At 45.4% G+C, this 22,420-nt stretch overlaps 2 long non-coding RNA genes across 2 annotated transcripts; one reads left to right on the forward strand and one right to left on the reverse strand.

The window, feature by feature from the left end:
- The first annotated feature begins 869 nt into the window (after window positions 1-869).
- Window positions 870-21,392, forward strand: LOC111939390 (uncharacterized). Its single transcript, XR_002869253.2, has 4 exons — window positions 870-1,081; window positions 16,713-16,841; window positions 17,112-17,157; window positions 19,491-21,392. It is a non-coding gene; the product is annotated as an uncharacterized LOC111939390 (long non-coding RNA).
- On the reverse strand, window positions 16,160-20,849 carry LOC147649449 (uncharacterized). Its single transcript, XR_015278916.1, has 3 exons — window positions 20,681-20,849; window positions 20,477-20,565; window positions 16,160-20,378 (listed from the first exon to the last, which is right to left on the reverse strand). It is a non-coding gene; the product is annotated as an uncharacterized LOC147649449 (long non-coding RNA).
- Window positions 21,393-22,420: the final 1,028 nt, after the last annotated feature.

Raw genomic sequence — 22,420 nt, forward strand, 5'->3', positions numbered from 1 at the left:
AGCAAGTTGCATTATAGTGCATATCTGCACTTCACAGATTGAGCAATGACATTTGCTTTTTTGGTAAGCTCTTAAATGCTTTTAAAGAGGTGAAACATGATACATCTAAAACAAGAGCTTAGAGTCATCAACTCTAAAGCCATGCTCTCAATTACACTTACAAACAGCATTTTCCTTCACAGAATTGGAAGCAGTCCTTGTAATCCCTTGGCCATTGCAGCACAGCAATCCCATGCCTGCATGCAGGGTGGGAGATCAGTTGGATGAGCGAACTGCACAGACATAACTTGAGAATGCACCAGAAATGCTGTTGGCAAAAGAGGGAAGACTGCTCCAAGAGATGCGCTGGCCACAGAGCCTGCTCATGCCCATTGCTGGATATCAGGGAGCTCCTCTGCCAGTCTGATCATGCTCTGCTAGCCCTCATCCCTCCCCTGCTGTATTTGGAAGGGGAAAAAGTTAGGAAGGCAAGGAGAAACCCCTCCAGAAAAATGAAACATTTCATAGTGCCAAAGACTTTACCAAGCTGCAAAACTTTCAGTTCATCTTCCTAGTGAAAAGGATGGGAAAGGAGACCTTCTTCTCCTTTTTATAAAGCCTTTATTGATCAGCCTGCTTGGGGGCCCAAGAGGTCACACTCCCAACACTGTTCCCTATGGACAAGAAGAAGGAGAAAGTGCAAGCAGCTTTGCCAAAAAGCAGAGCTGGGGTGTCCAACCTCACAGGAGTCCTATAGAAGACCTTTCTTATTTTGGCTTGCTGCAAGTCCAGGGGGTGACTGTAAGAGGGTCCTGTCTCTGTCATGTGACACAATCAAATGGCTTTGCAAGGTAGCTTGGTGTCCTGTCAGTCCTCCGGTGTGGTCCTGTGAGTTGTCGTATGATGGCTCGCTGGCTCTAGGGGTCCACATGTGGTGGTCTCACTTGCTGTTGTGGCTCAGACTCCTGGGAGTTGGCATGGTTAGCATACCGGGTGGAGCCATTTGTTGCCATGTGGAAGTATAGGGGAGCAGTGGAGGCAGGGTCTGGCTGAACTAGGAACAAGGAGCACAGGGTACAGCAGCTTGGGACAGGGGCACAAGGTAAGGGGTTTCTATTAATTTACAAACAGTAACTGTCCAACAAGAAACATGGCTAACAAGATTTTAATTGTTCTTAACACTAGCACTGGTACAATGAGACTTGGAGCAACGTGCTCTAATGGAAGAAGTCCTTGCCCATGGCAGGGGGGTTGGAACTGGATGGTCTTTTAAGTTCCCTTCCAACCCAAATTGTTCTAGGGTTCTATATACTGGGAGGGAGCAGAGGAGCTCAACAGACATGGTGCGAGGACCAGGGAACATAAACTATGCAAAGAAATGGAAGAAACTAATTTCCACTGGTCCTCCATTGCAGAGCATGAAGCTGCAACAAACCCAACACCACAACCTGACTGCCAGAAGAAATCTCTCCCATCCTGCCTGCCATGGCAAAGTTTGCATGGGTGCGATAGATTGGCATTTAAGAAAAAAGGGAAACGGCTAAGGAAATTAAGGCTGCTGGAGGCCGATGGGAGTGTTTTTTCTTGGCAAATAGCTGGCTACTTTTGAGAATTGACAGTAGTTTTTACTGCTGAAAAGTGAGATTAAGTTGTGAACATTACGCTTTAGAACTTAAATCCGGGAATTTCTCTTTCTCTTTGGTTTCCGGTATTGAAAGGTAACAGAGCTGGCCAGGCTGTGCGGCCCGGCCGGGGGCTGGGCTGGGCCTGCCGCAGCTCCCGGCCGGGACATGGGGCCTGCGGGGCTCCCCCCGGGCCAAGGCCGGGCCGGGGGCTGGGCTGGGCCTGCCGCAGCTCCCGGCCGGGACATGGGGCCTGCGGGGCTCCCCCCGGGCCAAGGCCGGGCCGGGGGCTGGGCTGGGCCTGCCGCAGCTCCCGGCCGGGACATGGGGCCTGCGGGGCTCCCCCCGGGCCAAGGCCGGGCCGGGGGCTGGGCTGGGCCTGCCGCAGCTCCCGGCCGGGACATGGGGCCTGCGGGGCTCCCCCCGGGCCAAGGCCGGGCCGGGGGCTGCTGCAGCCTTTCGGGAAGCTTCTCGGGGTGCCTGAAGCTTTTTCCAGGGGAGTTCTCGGCTTTAAGCGCCGCTGAACTGAAACTCGGCACTTTGAATACTTGCTGCGGTTTGAGCCAGATTTTAACTCTTTCACTACTTAGATGAGACTTGCAGATTAATCTTGTTTTTAGAGAGAAAGGCAGAGAGAGTGATCAGCATGTAAAGAGACAACATAAACTACTAAAGACTGAAGAAAGGAATTAAGCTTCAGATGAGGAGAGAAATAAAGAAATGTTTTAATAGGCTGAAATATTCTTGTGTTAAAGCTATGAGGATGGACAATAATGTTCTGGAAAAACTTTTAATTCATGAAAGTATTTTGGGGAGAATGGAGTACTTCAAAGTGTGGATTTAAGCAAATGGTGAAGTAGTTGTGATCCTATGAGATGCTGAAACAGAAAAGGAGAAGTGAGAGTTGTTGAAGGTTCGTGGCCTTTAACAAAGAGAAACAAAGAGAAAACTTCTCTTTTCAGAAATGATCACAGACACAGATGAAGAGATTTTTGTCTTTGAATAACTCATCTTTAAAATGACACGTCTTGAATTATGGCTCACGAACACACTTTAGAGTAGTGTGAAATGGGAGAAAATGACCGATGGCAGAGTTTTCCAGGTGGCTGGCATCAGAGAAATAATGAAAAGAAGCCATGAAAAAGTGGTTTTCTTGTGAAAGACTCCATAGATTGAGAAAAGCAAACTTAATTTTCTCTACAAAGATTGATGAAAAGACAATAGCAAAGTGGAGACTATTTTAAACACTAGGTTTTGTCTCTATGTTGTCAATTAAACAAGGGAATAGTTGAGTAGTGGGGAAAAAGGCTTCCTGGAGGTTTTATTCTGGTTTCTTATTCTTGTAGTTTTGTTACTAAACTTTCTTTATTCCTTCTAAGTTTTAAGCCTGTTTTACCCTTCTTCTAATCCATATCTCACAGCAAGAAATGAGTAAGTTTTCTAGTAATTTTTTAGCTAATGCTTTAAAACCACAACAGTGGGAAACCAGAGAATGTAAGAGCTGCAAGAGCTTTGTGGCTGCCACAACTCAAACGATGGATTAGGATGTGTAACACTTGTGGAGGACACTTGGCTGCACCTGGCCAGCCTGGAATAGCAAAGTAATCCCCAAATCCATGTCTGAACAAGCTTCATGGAGCCCTGTGTGGACAACTATACCTTTTGCCCCTGAACAGTCTCTTACCTAAATTTCTCCTCCTCACATAGGTCTCACCTACCCAAACAAGCCTGACTTGGCAGTCCAGCTGCCGGAGGAAGAGTGGAAGACAGCTTGATTGCCAATATTTAATCATAATTTGGGATCCAGAAAGCTACTTATCTTAGAAATTGCTTAATAATGCACTTAGTGCATGAAGTATTATATGTATAATTAAATACAGAGTTACATGGAGGGAGATAAGGATCCTGTGCAAACGGACAAGGAGGAAGATAATTGAGATTAGGGCTTCTGTTCTGCCAGCTCCTCACCTAGATCACTGATCACTGTGAACACTGCCCCAACATGTGTGCCTGGAAAGAGAAAGACTTGGAAGGTGAGAAGGGAGAGGGGGAAAGTCACTCCCTCTTTCCCTATCTGTCCCCACTCTTCCATTTCTATGAACGGTGCCCACAAAATCCACAGGAAGCCCTGGAGTGCAACAGGGAAATTGGCACACAGGAACAATGAAGCCCCGGGGTGTGAATTATTTAGTGCTGTGGAAGAACAATGAAGCTCTGTGAGGTATTTAGTCCAGCCTCAAGTTGGAAAGCACAGGCGAGGTGTGACACGCACAGGGAATGAGTTGTGCCCAACCTCCAGCAGCCCCAAATTGCTGCTTTGACTCATGGGATGAAAAAAAATATCTGTTGTGATATTGAACCCACCCTGAAGATTTGCACAGGAGCTCAGTGTCAACCTGTAGTTGAGCATTTCACCCCTTTTAAGAAGAGGTGACATAGAAATATAGAACAGTTTGGGTTGGAGACGACATTAAAGCCCATCCTGTTTTATTCTCTCCCCTGGTCAGGAACACCTTGCACTATTCCAGGTTGCAAAAAGCCCTGTCCAGCCTGGCCTTGGACACTTCCAGGGATGGGGCAGCTGCAGCTTCTTTAGGCAACCTGTACTAGGGCCTTACCACCCTCACAGAGAAGAATGTCTTCCCTATATTCCACCTAACTCTGTCCTCTGGCACTTTAAATGCAGCACCCCAAGTCCTGCTGCCTTTGAGTCGAACTGGTGGGTTGCAGGAGTTTTAACATCCCTTCCTGAGGAGAGAGGAAATGCCACCAGGGATTATTTATTTTGTTGCTTTGCTGGCAGGGGATGTGGAGCAAACAAGAAAAAAAGACAGGAAAAGACCAGGAAAATGGAGGAGAATACAAATGAGAGTGCGGGTTCTAGCATGACATTTCTGCTGCAGAATCACCTGCATTTCTGCAGTGATGCTGCCATGATTTGTGATGACATTGCTCAGATCGTGGCAGGAAGGGGTTCTCATCACATCCCAGTTCTTGGAGTTACATGAGCATTAGTAGCACTATGAGTTATGGTATTTCTTGTGGAACCCATAAAGCCTTAGAGACCCTCTGTGCCAAGCACTGAGACAACACAAACCCAAACAAGTAAATCCCTCTTCAGAGGAGGAGCACTGAAGGAGCAGACAGCCTTCACATCTGCAAGGAGAGAGAATGAAAGGAAAAAAACAGTTGTTGCTCACAATTATTTTCCCATCTTTTGTGCCCATGGGAAAAAAAATAGAAAATGTGCCTGGAACAGCACAAGAAACAGTGAAAATGCAGGAAACAACCTGAAACTTATTTTGCCAAGCCCTGTATTGTCTGTTCCTCAATATTAGGATGTGTGTCAATCAACACCTCCTAATTACAACATCCAGCTGCAACATCATAAGGTGAGCAGTGAACCTGAGAGAAAAGCTCTTCAAACACAGAGGCTCTTGGCCAGCCTCCCCACGCATCCCCAAGAGTGGTTTGGGTTGAAAGGGGCCTTAAAGCCCATCCAGTTCCACCCCCTGCCATGGGCAGGGACGCTTTCTACTAGACCAGGTTGCTCCAAGACCTGTCCAACCTGGCCTGCAGAAACATTTCAAAAGCCAGAGGATTGTGCATCTTTTCCTCACCCAAGAACACTGAAAGCAAAAAAATCAAGGGAAGAGGAAAATGGTTCAAGACCCCTTGGGAAGACAAGCAGTAAGTGAGCACCAGACTTGTACAACAAACACATCAAGGAACAAAACAAAGGTGTAAGAGAGGAAGGAGAAAATATTTATTTTCCTTTTTTTCTAGAGTTCTTTTTTCCCTTTCAGGCAAATAATATTTATGCCGTGGGGCTTTGACAGTCCTCTGGAAAACAGACAAAGCCTTTTTGTTCCCACTTGCCTCCCAGGTGGGAGGACTGGTCGAACAGCTCAGAGGAATGAGGGTGAAAACCAACGACCCAGAGCTGCTATTTAAAAGGAGAGGAGGAATGAGGAGCAGGGCAGGAGGGCCAAAGCTCTGCAAGGGAAGGAAGAGGAGAGCTCCAGAGCCAGGATTCCTGGATGTGTCCCTTCCAAAACAGTCCACTCTAATTTGGAACAGCATTGCATCCCTCCTGACTCCAAAAGACCTGCATTGCCTGAAAACCCACTCCTGAGCCACCAACTAAAATTTTTCTACAAACATCATTGGGTCAGGATTTCACTTGCACAACAAATTCCTGGGAATTTCTAATGGTGGACTTTAAGCCCTGTTAAATCACAGTGATCTTCAGGAAATCTTGAGTGACGGCATTGGTTCCTTCCCACTAGGCATTTAGGACACGATAAATTTGGTCTGAACTTAAGCTTCCTCCCACGGGGAGCTCAGCAAGCCAAAAAGCACTTCTAAGACAAATTCAGAGTGATGTAATGGATATGTGACTAAAGTAGTGGGGTTTAGGTAAACCTTAATCCTTAATAAATTACGGATCATTTGTATGTAAGGGGTTATAAAGACTATCTGGATACTTTTAATAACTAAATGGACGAGTGAGAAGAAGAAAGAAGAGATGAGGAAATCAATTAGATGTAAATTTAAATAGGACACCATCTTAACAGTGCCTAGAATTGCTCATTATTTTGGGAAATGCTGGTCTGATGGAATTAAAATGCTCTGTGGGAAGAGAACAGGTTTTTCAAACATGGGAGAGTTTGGAGGTGGACAGAAGGAAACAAGTAACTGGCTTAGAGGTGAAGTTCTTCCTTTTGTGGGGAAAAGAAGAAGATCATAATATGAAAGTTAAGTATTTTGAAGGGCTCAGATTGATCCTTTTTCAACATTTGAGACTTTTTCTACGTCAGTGGCTTTTAAGAAAATTATAGCTAATGACTTTATCAGCAAAGCATTGACTTATCAACAAGGACTTCTGATTGAAAACTTCTGATAAAAAATCAGGGCTGTTAACACTGAGCATTCATTTTTATAGAAAGGACATTTCAATTTTTTTTTTCATCTTGATTGCTCATTAATTCTCAAATGCAACATAATTGAATTATCGCAGACTCCCAGCATTCTCACACCAAGTGGGATGTCTAGACCATAAATGGTCATGGGCTGTTTGCCCCAGCAAACACCCACTAACGAAAGGTTTTCCACTCATTAATCCACCCCAAAGTCGCTATGCACAGCGGGGGATTTACTGTAACCTAGACAGGACATCACAAAGAGGTTTGGAGGATTTGGGATGTGCCACTCAACATTTGACTTTCACCCTCGGCATCTCAGGCACCCGTCTGAACCAGGTTGGTCACCCCATCATTCTGCAGGAAAGTTGCTCTGAGCCACTGGCCCTTCTGAGACTAGCAGGAAAATAACCACAGGATTTTCAAAAGCATCAGAGTTTGCCTTCTGAACATGGTATCACACTCAAAATCCTGGAATAGTTTGTGCTAGAAGGGATCTTAAATCTCATCCAGTTCCACCTCCTGCCATGGGCAGGTGTCGCTATCCAGCTCCCCGATGGGACCCCTCTGTCCCACCCCCCGTGGAGCCTGCTCGTCTCTGGGCACAGGCGGCGGAGGGGGTCCTGGAGTGGATACAACACGGACTCAAAGTATCTAGACACAGGAGGCTCAAACTTGCTGGAATAATCCCGGGTTTATTGTCTGTCGTCCATCCGGGGCAAGAGAGAGAGCGAAATGCTCTGGATCTTATCTCTTATACCAGGGGGCAGGGGTGATTAGGGGATGCAGGGAGGTCACAGCCAATGGGAAGGGGGGGAGGGAAAGAAGGTTTTCAGGTAGGAACTAACATTACACAAACCAGAGGTGTGTTTTACCCTTGGGAGGTACCAAGATTTCTAGATGCACTACAACAGGCAGGGACACCTTCCACTGTCCCAGGCTGCTCCAAGCCCTGTCCAACCTGGCCTTGGACACTTCCAGGGATCCAGGGGCAGCCACAGCTGCTCTGGGCACCCTGTGCCAGGGCCTACCCACCCTCACAGGGAAGAAATTCTTCCCAATATCCCATCTATCCCTGCCCTCTGGCAGGGTGAAACCATTCCCCCTTGTCCTGTCCTTCCAGGTACTTGTCCAATGTCCATCTCCATCTCTCTTGGATCCCCTTCAGGCCCTGGAAGGGGCTCTAAATTTTCTGTGGAGTTTTCTCTTCTCCAGGCTGGACAATCCGTGCTCCAGCAGCTCCACATCCCCCTGCTGTTTGCGGTTGCAGTGTTGAATTCAGCTCTGCAGGAGGGGGTCTCCCCAGAGCAGATGGGCAGAAACCCCCCTTCATGTGCTGCCCATGCTGTGGGATGAGTTCAAGTCATGGTTGGATTTCTGGGGTCACATGAAGTCCGTCACCCACCAACACCCCGCTCCTTCATGTTGCTTTCAAAATCTGCCGCTTTCCTTACATGTTATAAATCTCCTTTTTCCTTCCTGGCTGCCCCTTCTGCCACTGCCAGGGTTGGGGAACCCACCATCAACACAGACATTGACACTCCCAGGAAGGACAGAGTCAGCATCCCTCCCTCCCTCCCTCCCTCCCTCCCTCCCTCCCTCCCTCCCTCCCTCCCTCCCTCCCTCCCTCCCTCCCTCCCTCCCTCCCTCCCTCCCTCCCTCCCTCCCTCCCTCCCTCCCTCCCTCCCTCCCTCCCTCCCTCCCTCCCTCCCTCCCTCTAATCTTTCATGACCCCATGGTACGTTTTAGCAGGTGATGGATCCGGGGGCGGATAATTCTGCTTTCTGGTTAATTAATCCAGTGCTACAAGAGAAATGAGAGTCTAATGCCCAGTCTTAATCCCCCTGCAATAATATTGCATTCCGCCTTCCAAGGCAGGGCCACTTGCTGGGGTGCAACTGGGGTATTTCGAATCACAGAGGCTGCTGGTTCCTAGTGCTGTTCCTACTGCTTGTGCTTTATTTGCCATAATTTGATATGTTATCTGCCCCATACACTTGATGTAAGCTCAAAATATTGTTTCACAACATTAGTTAAAAAGCATTGACACCGAATGCTTGGTTCACATGCTCCAATGTGATTTACGGGTTGTGTTTAATTACCTGACAACTGTGATTTACCACATATACCTGGTAGGTACCCTGTGGATTTAGATCAATTAATGTTTGGTAGCTTTAATGTACCTCACTGGGGAAGGAGGGAGGGTATCTCATGAACACTAAACTCCACACACATGAAAAAGAAAAAGATATTTCAGGCATCTAAACTGCAAACAAGATAATGTGACTGGGGTAGAGTCCTACAGCAGCTGTTTGTGGAGCATTGCTTCATTAAGGATCTTGGTGACTTTTCATGGAAGGTTTAACTAATTAGTTGAGTAGGCCCTCAATAAACAAGACACCAAGTTATGTTTAGCTTTAATTACACAGTAGCCCTGTTCAGTTGCTCAAAGTCAGACATGTGTTTAAGTGTTTTGCTGATTTAGGGTCAGTGTGAATACACAACTCCTGTAAGCAACTAGGAAGCTGTGCTGACATTGATTTAATGAATGCAGATTTGCAGCTGGGGAAAAAAATGTCCTGAAAAATAAAGAACAAAGAAAGCAGCTGGAGCCTTGGCTCAGAAGGGGCACTGTGAGAGGCACCTCCTGTTGTTGATCCCAGTCACTTTATCAGGATAATATTCACATTTGGGGAGAGAGGCAGCTCGCTCTGGCATATGCCCTGGTACAGTAAGATTTCCTGTTCCAGGAAGGGAAGGTTATTATCCTCGAAGGATGGAGAATTTTGCCAGGTGTCCTCTTACTAGCTTTGTCCCATCACAGTCCTCCTGTTTGTCCCTCTCCTTCCCTCTTCCCCTCTTGTCCTCACCACAGGCTCTATGTTCTCACACTCACATTCTCTCCTGCTCCTATTTCCACCTCCTTCTAGTCCCTTCTTTCCAGCACAGCAGTTTTAAGTGCAGAGCTCTCTCAACCCCAAAATCCAACTACTCCTTCAAGTGTATACTCCTCCATCTCACATTGCAAATAGCAATTTACTCCTGATTTTCACCCACCCCTTTCCTTCCCTGGGAGCCCTGGGAGCTAGTGAGGCACACCCCGTGTCATAACACTGTCTGTTCTACACCCAGCTGCATGAATACCCTGTATCCTTTTTCCCTTTACACAGGTGTTGGGTCCTAAATCCAGCCAGGACAGAGGGAATGGGTTCCTCTCACCACTGCAGATAAATCTTCCTTGTCACTCCTCCACCTACTGTCACTAAAGGACCTGTGTGCTGAAGTAATCCATTCCCCACTCCAGCACAAAGTCTGAACCTTTCATAGAAGAATCCATTCCCAATCCCTTTCATATTTTTTCTCATATTCTATTCTTTTGACCCATATCTGTCCTGGATTTTCCTTTTAGGTGATCTTTCCAGCTCCTCACCTTCCCTTTATCTTCAGTGGCTCTCACTTACTTCTCTGCTTCATTTTTCCCTATTATTTCCCCCTAGTCCAAGCACACCCTAATTTATATCCCTTCTTCTTTCCAGCTCCTACCATTCTCAGCTCCTTCTCATTCAAAACCTCCTTGAACACACCTTTGGCAATTGCTGCCCCAGCTCCTCTCTTCCCTCCTCTGCCATTTGCCCTCCTCTTCCTGGCATAAAGTATTTCAATCCCATTAAATCAACATTTCCCAAAGCAAAGAGGGTCAGTATTCAGGTGGAAATTTTATTTTAAAAATAAACATCTTTGCTGTCCAGATGAATACATATTACCTAATTGTTTCCCAGCTACTCTGTTTATGTAACCTTGAAACTATTTTGTACAATCCTTTAGTTCTGACAATTCAAGATTTGTTACGAACTAATATTTTAGAGTCAAAATAACTCAGAGGTACAAGAGATTGTTACAGATCACTCAGAAAATCTGTACAGGGAGAAGCAACATTTGTAATTTGTATTTTTTTAAGAGGAAGGGCTTTCCTGGGTAACCTTGTCTTCAACCCTTGAGTAAAGCAAACCCACTCCCTTTCCAATTTGATGGCCTTTAGGAAGTTGAAAATATACACATGGATACACACGTATTGTCTTTCTACCTGGCATTTCTATGTGAATAAAGGGCTTTGAGCCAAAACCAATCAGATGAAATCTTTCAGGAGCTTTTACAATGTCACGTACTTGTGCGAATCATGTTTATAGCAACAGACACCACAACAGAGCTCTGTGCTCAGTCAGAGCAGGCAACCTCCTACAGCTGTTTTGTGCCTGTATTTACATGTGGCACCAGGCGAGACATCACCTGGCACAGGTGAGGAACTCAGAGGGGTGGGGGAATCATTGCTCTTCACTCACCCCCCCACCCTGAGACCCCAAACAGGCCATGGACACGTCTGCAGGAGCAGATGGGGTGGCACGGCTGTCACACAAACCAAACATGATGGTTTAGGATAAGAGGAAACCGCCTGAAGTTGTGCCAGGAAAGATTCAGGTAACATCTTAGGAAATATTTCTTCCCCAGAAGTGCTGTCCAGCCCTGGCACAGCTGCCAGTGTGGATTGGCAGTGCTGGGGATTGGTCGAGCTTGATGATCCCCAGAGATTTTTCCAACGAAATAATTCCATGATTCTTTGCTTTTGGGTCCTCTTGTAGCAAACCGCTGGGCTGCTGCACCAATTTCTCCCTTCTCTATGAAGGAGAGTAACCAAGACTTAATCATGTCACTGAGGCTGCTGCGAACTATCAGGGATCTGGAAATCTTGGAGCATAAGATCCAGCCCCAGAAGGAAATATTACTGTGCATGACGGTGTGTAACCACCTTGGTGAGGAGTTGCCCAATGTTGGTATGGAGAAATTGTCTTTCAGGTTGTGTTAATATAAAGGAGAAAAAGACACTTCTTTTAGAATGCAAATGTTCCTACCAAAGTAATTATTCCAGAATAACTAATCTGATAAAATAACCAAAACCAGACAACTTCTGTGTCCTGGAAGGATGGAGTTACATAGTTTTTGGGGATTCCCAGCCATGTTGTTGGCTGTTTTGCCAGACAGCACCTAAAATGGTGGCCTTCCAGCAAGCTGGGCCAGACAGAAACATAAATAATAGCTTTGAGGATGAGATGGAATGATTAATTTGAATTCTCTTTCTCAGCAAATGGGCTGGAATGATAAAGCAAAAGCATTTTAACCATAAACACCTTCCTACAGACAGTGGGAATTTTACCCAATATATTGATTTCTTCAAGGAATAAATGACCTGCTTTAATGTTTCTATTTGTCAATAGAAATTACTTTCCAAGAAGCTGAGTAGAGTCTATTTTTTTCTCAAAGGACAAGTCCTTTCCCTTTTGCACCTTTCAGCGAGGCAGAAGGTGGAACCTTCACCTTCAGCCAGGGGTGAGTGCTGCCAATGCAGATGTCTGTCAACAGGTAAAATGAACCCCCAGGCAGTGCAGGCTGATGGGAGCTCAGCTCCAGGCTTTAAAATGGGATGGAAAAGTGTCCGGATTGCATGGGGGAGCTTGGGAAAGACAAGCGTGATTTATTACACTCAATCACACAAATAAAGGTAAGTGAGTGACTCAAGCATGTGCTTGCCTTCACAGGGGTCAGCGCAGCAGAGAGGCACATCCCTCTTCCCACCTGGTGGAAAACTGCCCCAGGGAATCCTCCCAGGATACAGTTACTGATCTGGGGAACATCACTTTAAGCCAATGTGTTTCATTTCCAGTCCTCTGGGATTCCAGATGAACAATCAAAAGGGTGAAAAGGGAAGCTCCACCCAAGTTTGTATTTCACAGGATGAGGCACATTATGAACTGATAGTGGAACTGCCTGAGGTGCAGTGAGGACAGATATAGAGCCCACATGAGCCCTGAATTTTGATTAACTACCCCAGCAGAATTTTCTTTCTCTCACCATTGAATTAACTGCATGGATGGAGGAGATGCTCCTGGCCAAGAGGGAAAGTGAGAATAACACCCCCCACCTTGCCCCCCCAGCCTGCAAACTCCTCTCCTACTAGAAAACCTTTTGCAAAAAATAATTTTTGAAGGGTTCTGCAAAATGGGTTTTAAGCAATAATTAGCTGGGGATGGGCAATGGAGATGCAGAAGTGCCATTAAAAGGAGAAATGATTCACTCAACCACCTCTGGGAGCAATGCTGTCCCAGTGTGGGAGGAGAGGAGAAAGCACCAAGAGCCCACTTTGCCAAGCCCCTCTCTCCTTACTCAGAGGAAATTTTTTAATTGCCACCCACACAAATTCAAGCCCTTGTGACTCATTGCCACAGAGAATGAGATCAGCTTTAAAGCGACCAGAACTTGAACACAATAAAGGTTGTCTCCTAAGTTCTTCATTCATAGACAGCAATTTTCCAGATTTTCCCACCTACTGCAAGAGGTAGAAATGTTCTGATTTATTGACTTCACTTCTCCCAGGAAACAAGGCTCTCAGGAGATCCCATGACTCTTAGAGCCAAGGACTTCTGGATAAATACCTATTCTCGACATACAGCAAATAGAATGGCAGAGGCCTCGTGTTGTGGGACCATTGCCCGAGTGGGAACAACAGCTCTGGGCTATGATCAGCTCCAACTCGGGATGCTTTACTCATTCCTGGCTCTCCTCCCACTGCTCCATTCCCAGCTCATACCCGATGGTGGCAGACAGAGAAAGGATTTAACACCTGAATCACCTCCTACCAGCTGCTTTTGTAGAGCAGGACCAGGCTATGAATCATGGACCCCTCTGGATTTTGGACAAGAAAATAATTCACAGACGGATTCTGAAGCTCAGCTTCAAGCTTAGGGTCTCTCAATCCCTGTGTTGTTGGTTGGGTTGTAGATTTGGGGTTTTTTTTACATTACCCCTTTGGCCTCAGGGTCCTAATTACTCTTCATTCCTTTTTTCTTTAACAGTAATATGTGATTGACAGATCTTTTATTAAAACATTTTATCAGAAAGCATCCAGGAGCAGGCAGGGCTAGAGATCTACTCAGGGTTTCCATGCCTCAGGGAAGATCTTCCTGGCTCTCACCTGGCCTCTGAAGAACAGAGGTTTGGTGTGCAGGTTTGGGGAAAGAGACATAAAGACATGGTTGTCCCAAAAGTTTGGTTGGAAAATGAATGTCCATCACACCAGAGAGGGAAGTGGTGAGGCAAAGGAGAGATCCTTCAAGAGCTTCTTCCCATCCCCTCTCCCTGGCAGGAAAGCTATGATCAAGAAGGACATGGCATGGGCAGCTGATGCTGTATTTACCTTATTCCTTCTCCTTGTGGGGACCACCCACACAACAAAGAACTGTGTCCTCTCCTTCTGGTCTCATGCTCCAGGCACCTGACCAAACCTGGGGGTACTCATGTCTTGGAGCCCTCTTTTGGAGCATGGCTTTACAGGAATAATTTTTCCAGGCTTCCTTCTCTCCTGCTGCTTTACCCACTGAGACCCTGAGTCTTCTAGAACAAGAAACCTGCAGTGGCCCATCACTCCTGATACCAAGTTAGTGCCATCATGGCATCTTCTGACACAGACACTGCACAGAAAACTAGGTTTTACCCATCAGTCCCTTTTTTTCTCCTCACTTAGAGCGTAATTCTTCCATTTTTTCTTTAAAGATCATTGTAACATGAGACTTGAAGCACTGGGGCCAGAACCTGAAATAATTCTGCTTAAAAAGGTCTTACCTGAAGTTGTTATTGGGTTATTGTTATTGGGTTGTTTCTCCAAACCTCTCCCATCTTCCACAGCACATTCTGACTGCAGTTTCCAAGAAACTGCTCAAGAAGAATCCATTCACTGTTCCCAGCTCACCTCACAGAGGGGTTTTGGGATGGTGCGATCAAGTACCCCACACCAACTCCTCTGTGCTAGAGCACACACTTGACATGGCTGCACTTTCCAGCCCACCCAGACTGATGTTGGTTCTGCCCAGATAAGCCACTATACATCCAGTGGCTGTGGGAAAAGGTTAAGAAATCCCTAATTTGCTCTCTCTTGCCTACTAATGAAGCAATTCCAATTATTTAATGGATTAAATGAGCCTGAAAGCCACAAGGAGCCCCTGTGAAAAGAGAGGACACAACACTTCACAGCTGGAGATATTTGGTATTTGGTGGGTTAAGTTTTGACAGAGGGGCATCACCAGCATCCAGTGTTGTCTGTGCCATCCCTCCTCTTCTGCTGGAGCAGAAGAAGATTGGAAAGGGGGGAGCTTCTGATTTTTTGATTCTGCTGCTGTGAGTCTCACTTTTCCTGGAAGTGGATGCAGGGTCTGGTTGAGGCATGGGGCTAAGCCCCTTTCCTAGAGGCCACTTATCTTTCAGGAGATCATTTTTTTGGGAAGCCAATGTGCATCCTCAGTGATGAAAGATGAGAAGAAAAATTCCACCTGACATGCAGGGACCTTGCTGAAATCCTGAGGCCATGTGTGCTCCCATCACCATGCCAGGAGCTGCCAAGCATCAGCTCCATCTTGCTTTCTTGCTCTTCAGTGCGTGTTTTCAAACAGTTTTTTCCAAAACAAAAATGATTGTCGGGGATTTTTCTTCCCTTATTTTGCCTGGCTGGGCCATCTCTGTTTTTTGCTCATTCCCATGTTTATCTCTGCTCCCATCTGGGGACAGGCTCTGTGAGTGGGGAATTCTGGGCAGGCAGGATGTGGCATGGCCTGTCAAGGCTCCACCTGAGACCCCAGATAGTGGGAAAAATTCAGCCAAAACACCCAATTTCCTGTGAAGTTCCTTTATTATTATCATTACTACTACAATTAATATTCCTTTTATTAATACTGTTGTTATCTGACACCGAAATACCCACTTTAGGATTTTTTCCTGACAGAAATACTGTGCCTGTTTTTGAAGGGAACCCGTGGACTAAGCAAGCAATGGGCAAAAACTACCTAAAAATTTCAGAGTGGTGTGAAGTAGTTGGATGGGAAGGAGCCTGGGAAGGAGCTGAGAGCAAAGTGGTACAAAGGTGCTTAGACTGGAGGCTTTGAAGTTGAGTGAGAGATGTCAGGGGAGAAATACAAATAGAGAGGGAGAGAAAACAAATAAGAAGTACTTTTCCTGCACCCTTGCTAACTCACAAAACCAGAGAAGCAAAGTCATGTACACCACATCTTCCAAGGGAAAGGGGAGGAAAGAAAAACTGACAGCATTACTGGCTTGACGAGATCTTCAGTAAAAAAACAAATGACCTTTTGTGCTGTCTGGGGAAGAAAGTCTTCCATCATTTTTATGAATTTCCACCTTTGGCAACAGCTAAATAGCCTTGCATATCTGCCATCAAGACACTAACAGCCATGCCATAAATCTTAACCCCGAACTATCATTATTTGCCGGACAAAATGTATTTTGCGCAGGTTTGCTCTGCATGTGAAAAAAAGAGCAAAGCTTCTGAAAGAGGAGACCCTTTCAGGCTGAGCATCCTCCCCAGGCTCTCTCCTACTTATTGATGGGATGAACACTTCTTGCATGCTCATCTCTTAGAAATATCCATGGAAATGTGCTATTTTCTATCTCTTAAAACTGTTATTATCTTGATATTATCTTTGTCTTGCAAGAGTGAGTCAGGTTGGGAAACACTGTGAGGTTAAGTCTCAGCCAGTCATCTGCAAAACTGAGTTAAGGAATAAACACTGGAGATTCTTGGGGTCCCATAAATTACAATAATTGCAGTTAAACACGTTGATACAGTCAGAAAAAATGCCCAGAGCTTTTGCCTTCCCCCTCTTCACCGTGGAGGACACAGCTCAGGTAGAGGCAGGAGCCAGTTCCCAGTGCTGGCTCTGGGGCAGCTGGAATGTGATTTAATTCCTTCCCTCTCATTACCACTTCCTGAGCCTGGGTGCCTATGAGCCCTGAGGGACAACAGGGGGTGAGGGGAAACATTTGTTTCTTAACAAATTCTTGTGTCATCTTCTTGACAGCACCTTTAAGTGCTGGATGACACTCAGGAATGATGAGGTTTAACCTCAAGGGTTCAAGTGAGGGAGCACATCCCTTTGCCAAGGAGCAGCAGTAATTGCTGGAGAAGAAATCCATTCCAGCTCTCCCTGCCAGCAGTCGCCAAGTGCTTCACCTGCGTGGCAGGGACACATCTGGGGCTCTTGTGCTACCTCCACTGGGCAGTACCACTGATTTTGGAAGAGTGTCAGGATGGTTGGTCTCAATGATCTTTTCCAACCTTAATGATTCGCAGATTCTCTATGTGTGGATGAAGGAGATACGCATTCCCTGAATTAGTACCTTTCCATGGAGGTGACATGATGGACTATGGACATTCAACCTGCTGCAAACAGGAAAGGAAAGAGTTTAAAGCACAGGGGAGGTAAGCTTAAGTGAAGGGACACCAGGGCACCAGCATTCCAGTGGGATGGAGGGTGTTATGCTGGAAGAGTTGAATGCAAAGGCTTTCTCCAGCACTCCCTTTACACATTTATTATCTGAAGATTAATAAAAAGCCACAACACTCTTAAATCCCAGGGATTAAAGGTTTAACATGACCAAGAAGAAGAAGCCTGGAGAGCATTAATTATTGTTTATATGTGGTTTCTATCTTCTCTTCCCTTTTTCTTTCACCCTTTGTCTGTCTCAAAAGATAATAGATGGGAACGGCTTCTTCTACCAAGGCCAGGCTTCACCAGGTAAGACTCTTCCTTTTCCACTCCAAAATGCTTGTAACAATTCAATTCATGGGTTCATGATTCATGGGGCTTTCCCAGTGTTTATCTGCAATTACAGGTCCCATTGTTCCCGAGCATTAGCCTTTCTAGTAGGTTATACTCTCCACACAATGATTTCTAGTCCTGTCCCTCAGCGTGGGAAACCCACGGCATTGCTGCCTCCGCTGCTGGAGCACTCTCTTCTCCCCCTCCTGCTCCAAAACAGAAAGATAAAGAACTTCCCATGGATGTGGCATCAAGAGCTGCAAATTCCCACCCTTGGTGGCTCTTCAGGAGCTGCTGTGTGTGACTTTGACCTTTCCTGGGAACAACTCCAGGTCAAGGCTATTCCTTGTTCATGGGATGAGCCTCTCACAGGGAGGACAGAAGATGACATGTAATCTCCAGCCAGATGCTCAGGAGGTATAAATGGTTCCCCACTGATTTATGTCAACTGAAAATACAACTCAACTACATCTCTTGGTTCCTGTACTGTGTTGCTCTTGAACCCAGGAATTCTAGCTAAGCAAAAATTTCAAGTTACTTCAACAGGTTAAAAGAATGAGGGGCTGTTCCCTTCTCCTGCCCCAATGGAATGCAGATTACCAATTTAATAAAAAAAAACCCCAAACAAACTAGAAAACAACAGCCCCGCCCCCAGATATGCATTCCCTATCAGACTTACACTTGGATAAACATTCCTGCTTCCTGAAGAAATTTGAACCACAGAATATTCCGAACTGGAAGGGGGCTCACAAGGATCATCAAATCCAATTCTTAAGCAAATAGCCCATACTGGGATTGAACCTGCAGCCTTGGCATTATTAGCACCGTGCTCTGACCAGCTGGGATAATGAGCATCATAAACCTGTCACTGTTCCAGTTGTAAACTCCAGGCCTTGGGATCTGGAATGCTGGAAACTGGGTGTTGTAAGATAATGAAATGATAAATTAATCTGGTTTTGTTTCTGCAAACATCAATATGGGGTGATATACAAACCCCAATAATAACAGATGCTGCCTGCTCTGCATTTTCCATCATTCCAATCTGCCTTACCTACAGATGTCTGTCCATTCCCTCTTTTCCTCCTGCTGATCCCAAAAACCTGATGGAGATGTGCTGTGCTTGGGGCTGACGAGAGGAGCTCTGTGCCATCCATTCCACATCCTTGGTAGATTCACATGTGGTGATACCATGTCACAGGCCCAAAATGCTCCTTGCCTGTGATTTTGGCAATCCTGCTGCCTCAATTTATGAAGTGAGATTGCCAAGGAGGCACGCCCCAAAAAAGCACAATGCTAAAACAGGATTAAGCCTCTCTCATCACAGCAATTCCAGGCTGTTCTGCAGGAAAGAGTAATTGTGGATCCCCTACTGCATGCACCTGGAGACTTGGGACTGGCCACAGATCCAGCTGAGAGCATCCATCAACTCTTGGGAGTTAGCCCATCCTTTCCTAAAGACTCATTGTTATCCCTTCAGTGCCAGACTAGGAGGCAATGTAACACCATGAGGGGGAACCATTGTGATACCCTCCTTTCATCTTCCTTAGAATATAAGAACAGAATTAATTTTAACTAAAGGAAGTCTCTTAAGAAGAGACATTTACCCTGGGTATCAATATTTCCGGTAATGGAAACTCCACCATACCCTGGGCACACTCTCCATGCTCAATTAGTCATGCTGTTAAAACATCTCCCCTGATGTCTCCATTATCCCTCCTCTCCATTAGGGAAAATCCAGTAGATTTAAAAATGAGACGCATGTCATTTCAAATTTTAATGCAAAAAAAAAAAAGAAAAAAGTATAATGTTCATTAGGGAAAAAACCTGTTCTCAAAGACACGATTCTCTGGAGGCTGCAGTTGCAGCTCTTTGTTTCTGACTGGAGCCCAAGAGCTGATGAACTCCCTGACTGTACAAGTGCCCTTCTTGGAGGGGATGTGGCACAGCCCTATGATAAAAGGTTTTGTACAGCCTCAGCCACATTCATGCTGCCTCCGTTCAAACCCCCTGAGCCTGAGCATGGGGGAGTATTTCCAAATGAAATGGCTCTAACAGGAGGTGATTATTGCCTCAGTAAGCAACTTTGTTTTCTCTGCTCTTTCCCCAAGTTAAAAACAGAAGCTCAGCATAACATCACCACTAACACCCTGCTCAGTGAGATCACCCATTTTTACTGTGACATCTGTAAATACAATAGAGCACTAAGGGCTCCTGGGAAAAAAAAAAAGTCTGGATAATTGATTTTTATTAATTATAAACCATAGCAATTACAGCAATGGTGGTTCAATTCTCTTTACACCCACTGACAGCACAAGGACACAGTGCCAGGTGAAGGAAGGAGAGCAGGACTGTGACCTGGAGGCACAGTGGAGTCCCTGGCCCAGGGCACGTGCTTGTCCCCATCCTCAATGAGCAAGAAGTGGATCAGCACAGAAGGAAGGATGGAGGATGCACTGAGAGCCTAATGAGGCCACAGTACTCCCTGCCACACAATGCTTCTGAAACCCAAGAACCAAAGTGTAATTTCTGTGGATAATGATACCTAGGGTCACTACAGCCAGGAGTAAGGAGCATTTGGAAGGCAGATACAGTGTCACGTACGAGGGTTAAACCCTAAGCTGCTGGAGTTCAGGAAAAGGAGGAAAGATTGCTCTGCATCTGTCTGAACTGCTCCTCACATTGCCCTCGGCAGCCAGTGCGACACAGGCTGGACACATTGGAGTCAGACGCTTTTCTAAACTACTCCATATTCTCCATTTCCACAGAATGGTTTGGGTTGGGAGTGACCTTAAAACCCTCTCATTGAGTGCCCTGCCATGGGCAGAGACACCTTCCCCTAGAACATTCTTTGTCAGTCTTCAGCTAAAAACAAACTCTAAGACATCTGCTTTTGCTAAAAATGCCCTGTGATCATCAATTTCCACACAAATCAAGGTCTGATGGCTTCAGCTGTTATCTAGAAACATAAAGGAGATTAGGGAAAGGATCTTAACTCTATATACAGTTAGTCTGTCTCCAGAGAATGATTCTGCAGGAGACAGGATAAATTGTGTCATTCTCCACACTGGCCACAGATGGAAGGAGATGATCAGCTCAGACTTAACAACAAACTTTAAGATGGTCCAAGTCAGATAGGATGAAGCCCATTCAAAGGAAGAAATGTTTCAAGCTGCTGTTGTGTAGCGTTGGCCAACAGACTGTCAAAATGAAAATTAATTTAATTAATCAAAATGAGAATTAAAATATCTGCTTTAATTTTAAAAAGTAAAAGTGGAAAAAAAGTTCATTTCCTCACCTTTGATTTGTCAGTCCTGGAAGGGCTCATTTTTTGCATACCATAAAAGCAACAAAAATTTGACAAAGTGAACCAACTGCCAACCAAAACTGGAGGAGAAGCAAAATTATGTAAATCATTATCAACTTCCATCAAGAAAATATGACATTAAATCCTAGTGAAATCCACTGGTATTGGCTCTTTGGGCTAAAGAACATGACTGACGAGTGCTCTGGAGGTGAGTTACAGCAACATAGCGGTGGGACCTGCGATGTCTGAAGTGGCTCAGACCCAAACTGCACAGCAAAGCTTCACTGGGGTAGAGATCCGACTTCAGACACTAAGAGCTGGTGGTTTCAAGCTGAACCTCTCTAGACAGTTCTCTGAAGAACAATCCTACAGGGGCACTTGGGTGATTTTATTGACACTCAGCTCTGGGTGCCTTCCCCAGCTCACCCCTAACAGCAAAATTCACTCAGCTGTGGGGTGTCATGATCCACTCCAGACCTGAATTCTCCATCTTGCTCCCATCCTGCACCTGCTGAATTGCAGGTGGTAAAAATAAAGGCTGTTAAAATATCTCCCAGTGCATCAAAAGCACATAAATTTGGGAGAATTTAAGAGAAACTCCAGTCAAAGCCTCTCAAAGGAATAAAAAGACATTTCTTAAGAGCAGCTGAACTCATGTCCATACTCTTACTGCTCTCAGAGAGGATCCCTGGGGTTTGCACTCCTGTCACTTTTGTCTTTGTTATTTTGAGAATTGTGTTTCATCTCTTTGTGCCTTTAGCTTCTGTGATCTGTAAAATGGGCACTTCGCCTAACTTAAAAGTTCTGCATTAACTAAAGTTGTCAAAGCATTAAAATCATAGCCATGGAGTTCTTGTTTTCTTGATTTCACCCTGTAAAGAGAGTAAAAGCAGATTGCTACAAAAAAGAATCCTTTGTGTCTCATCTTCTTCCACAGATAGTTAATCTAAGGTATGTTAAGAAACAAAACCCCATAGGGGTTAGTGGTGTCCATTTAAATCTCTCAAATACCTACATGCAAATATTCCAAGTGCAGGAGGATTAATTCCAAATCTGAGTGGATACGTCAAAAAGCTTCCACAGCAATGTGGAACTGCTGGACAGAAAAATATATAAAATTGTCACTTTTACCAATACAACTTGATTTTTACAATACAACTTGATCCCCACATGTATAATGAGCTGTAAGCCTGGTGATATCTTGGGATCAGGTGGAGAGGAAAATTTCACTTGAGAACAAAACAGTGGAATTCAGAGGGTCAGAGCATCAGAGACATGAGAACCAAGAAAGCTGAGGCCACCTTGGTCCCTCACTGAACACCCCACAGTCCCCACTGGCTGCACTCCTGGAGCTCATCCAGCCCTTCTGCAAACCTATAGCCACACACACACACACACACACACACACACACATATAAATATATATTTCCACCCTCCCTAGGAATTAAAGACAACTCTGAAAGATTAGGATGTGAAAGACATGATTAAACACATGAAATCACATAAGCAAACAGACAACCTTGCACCATTGTTTGAAGGTTATGTACATTACAAGGCTTAAAAAAAAAAAAAAAAAAAAAAAGGAGACAATTCCCTTGCAAGAGGAATGAGGAAAATACAGCTTCCTGCAGAACTTTTCTGGGCTAGGAAACTGAATGAGGGCAGAGATATCCACTTGTAACAACCATTCTGACCCATGGAATTAATGCCAGGCTGCATAGGTGAAATAGGCGACCAAGGCAGAAGTCCAGCTCTGATACAGAATCACAGAATCCCAGAATGGTTTGTCTTAGAAGGGAATTAAAGCTCATTTCACCCCACTGCCATGGTCAGGGACACTAGACCAGGCTGCTCCAAGCCCCATCCAGCCTGGCCTTGGACACTGCCAGGGATGGGGCAGCCACAGTTTCTCTGGGCACCCTGTGCCAGGGCCTC

Source organism: Cyanistes caeruleus, chromosome 23 (genome assembly GCF_971803275.1).
Source record: "Cyanistes caeruleus chromosome 23, bCyaCae1.hap1.1, whole genome shotgun sequence".
NCBI lineage: Eukaryota > Metazoa > Chordata > Aves > Passeriformes > Paridae > Cyanistes > Cyanistes caeruleus.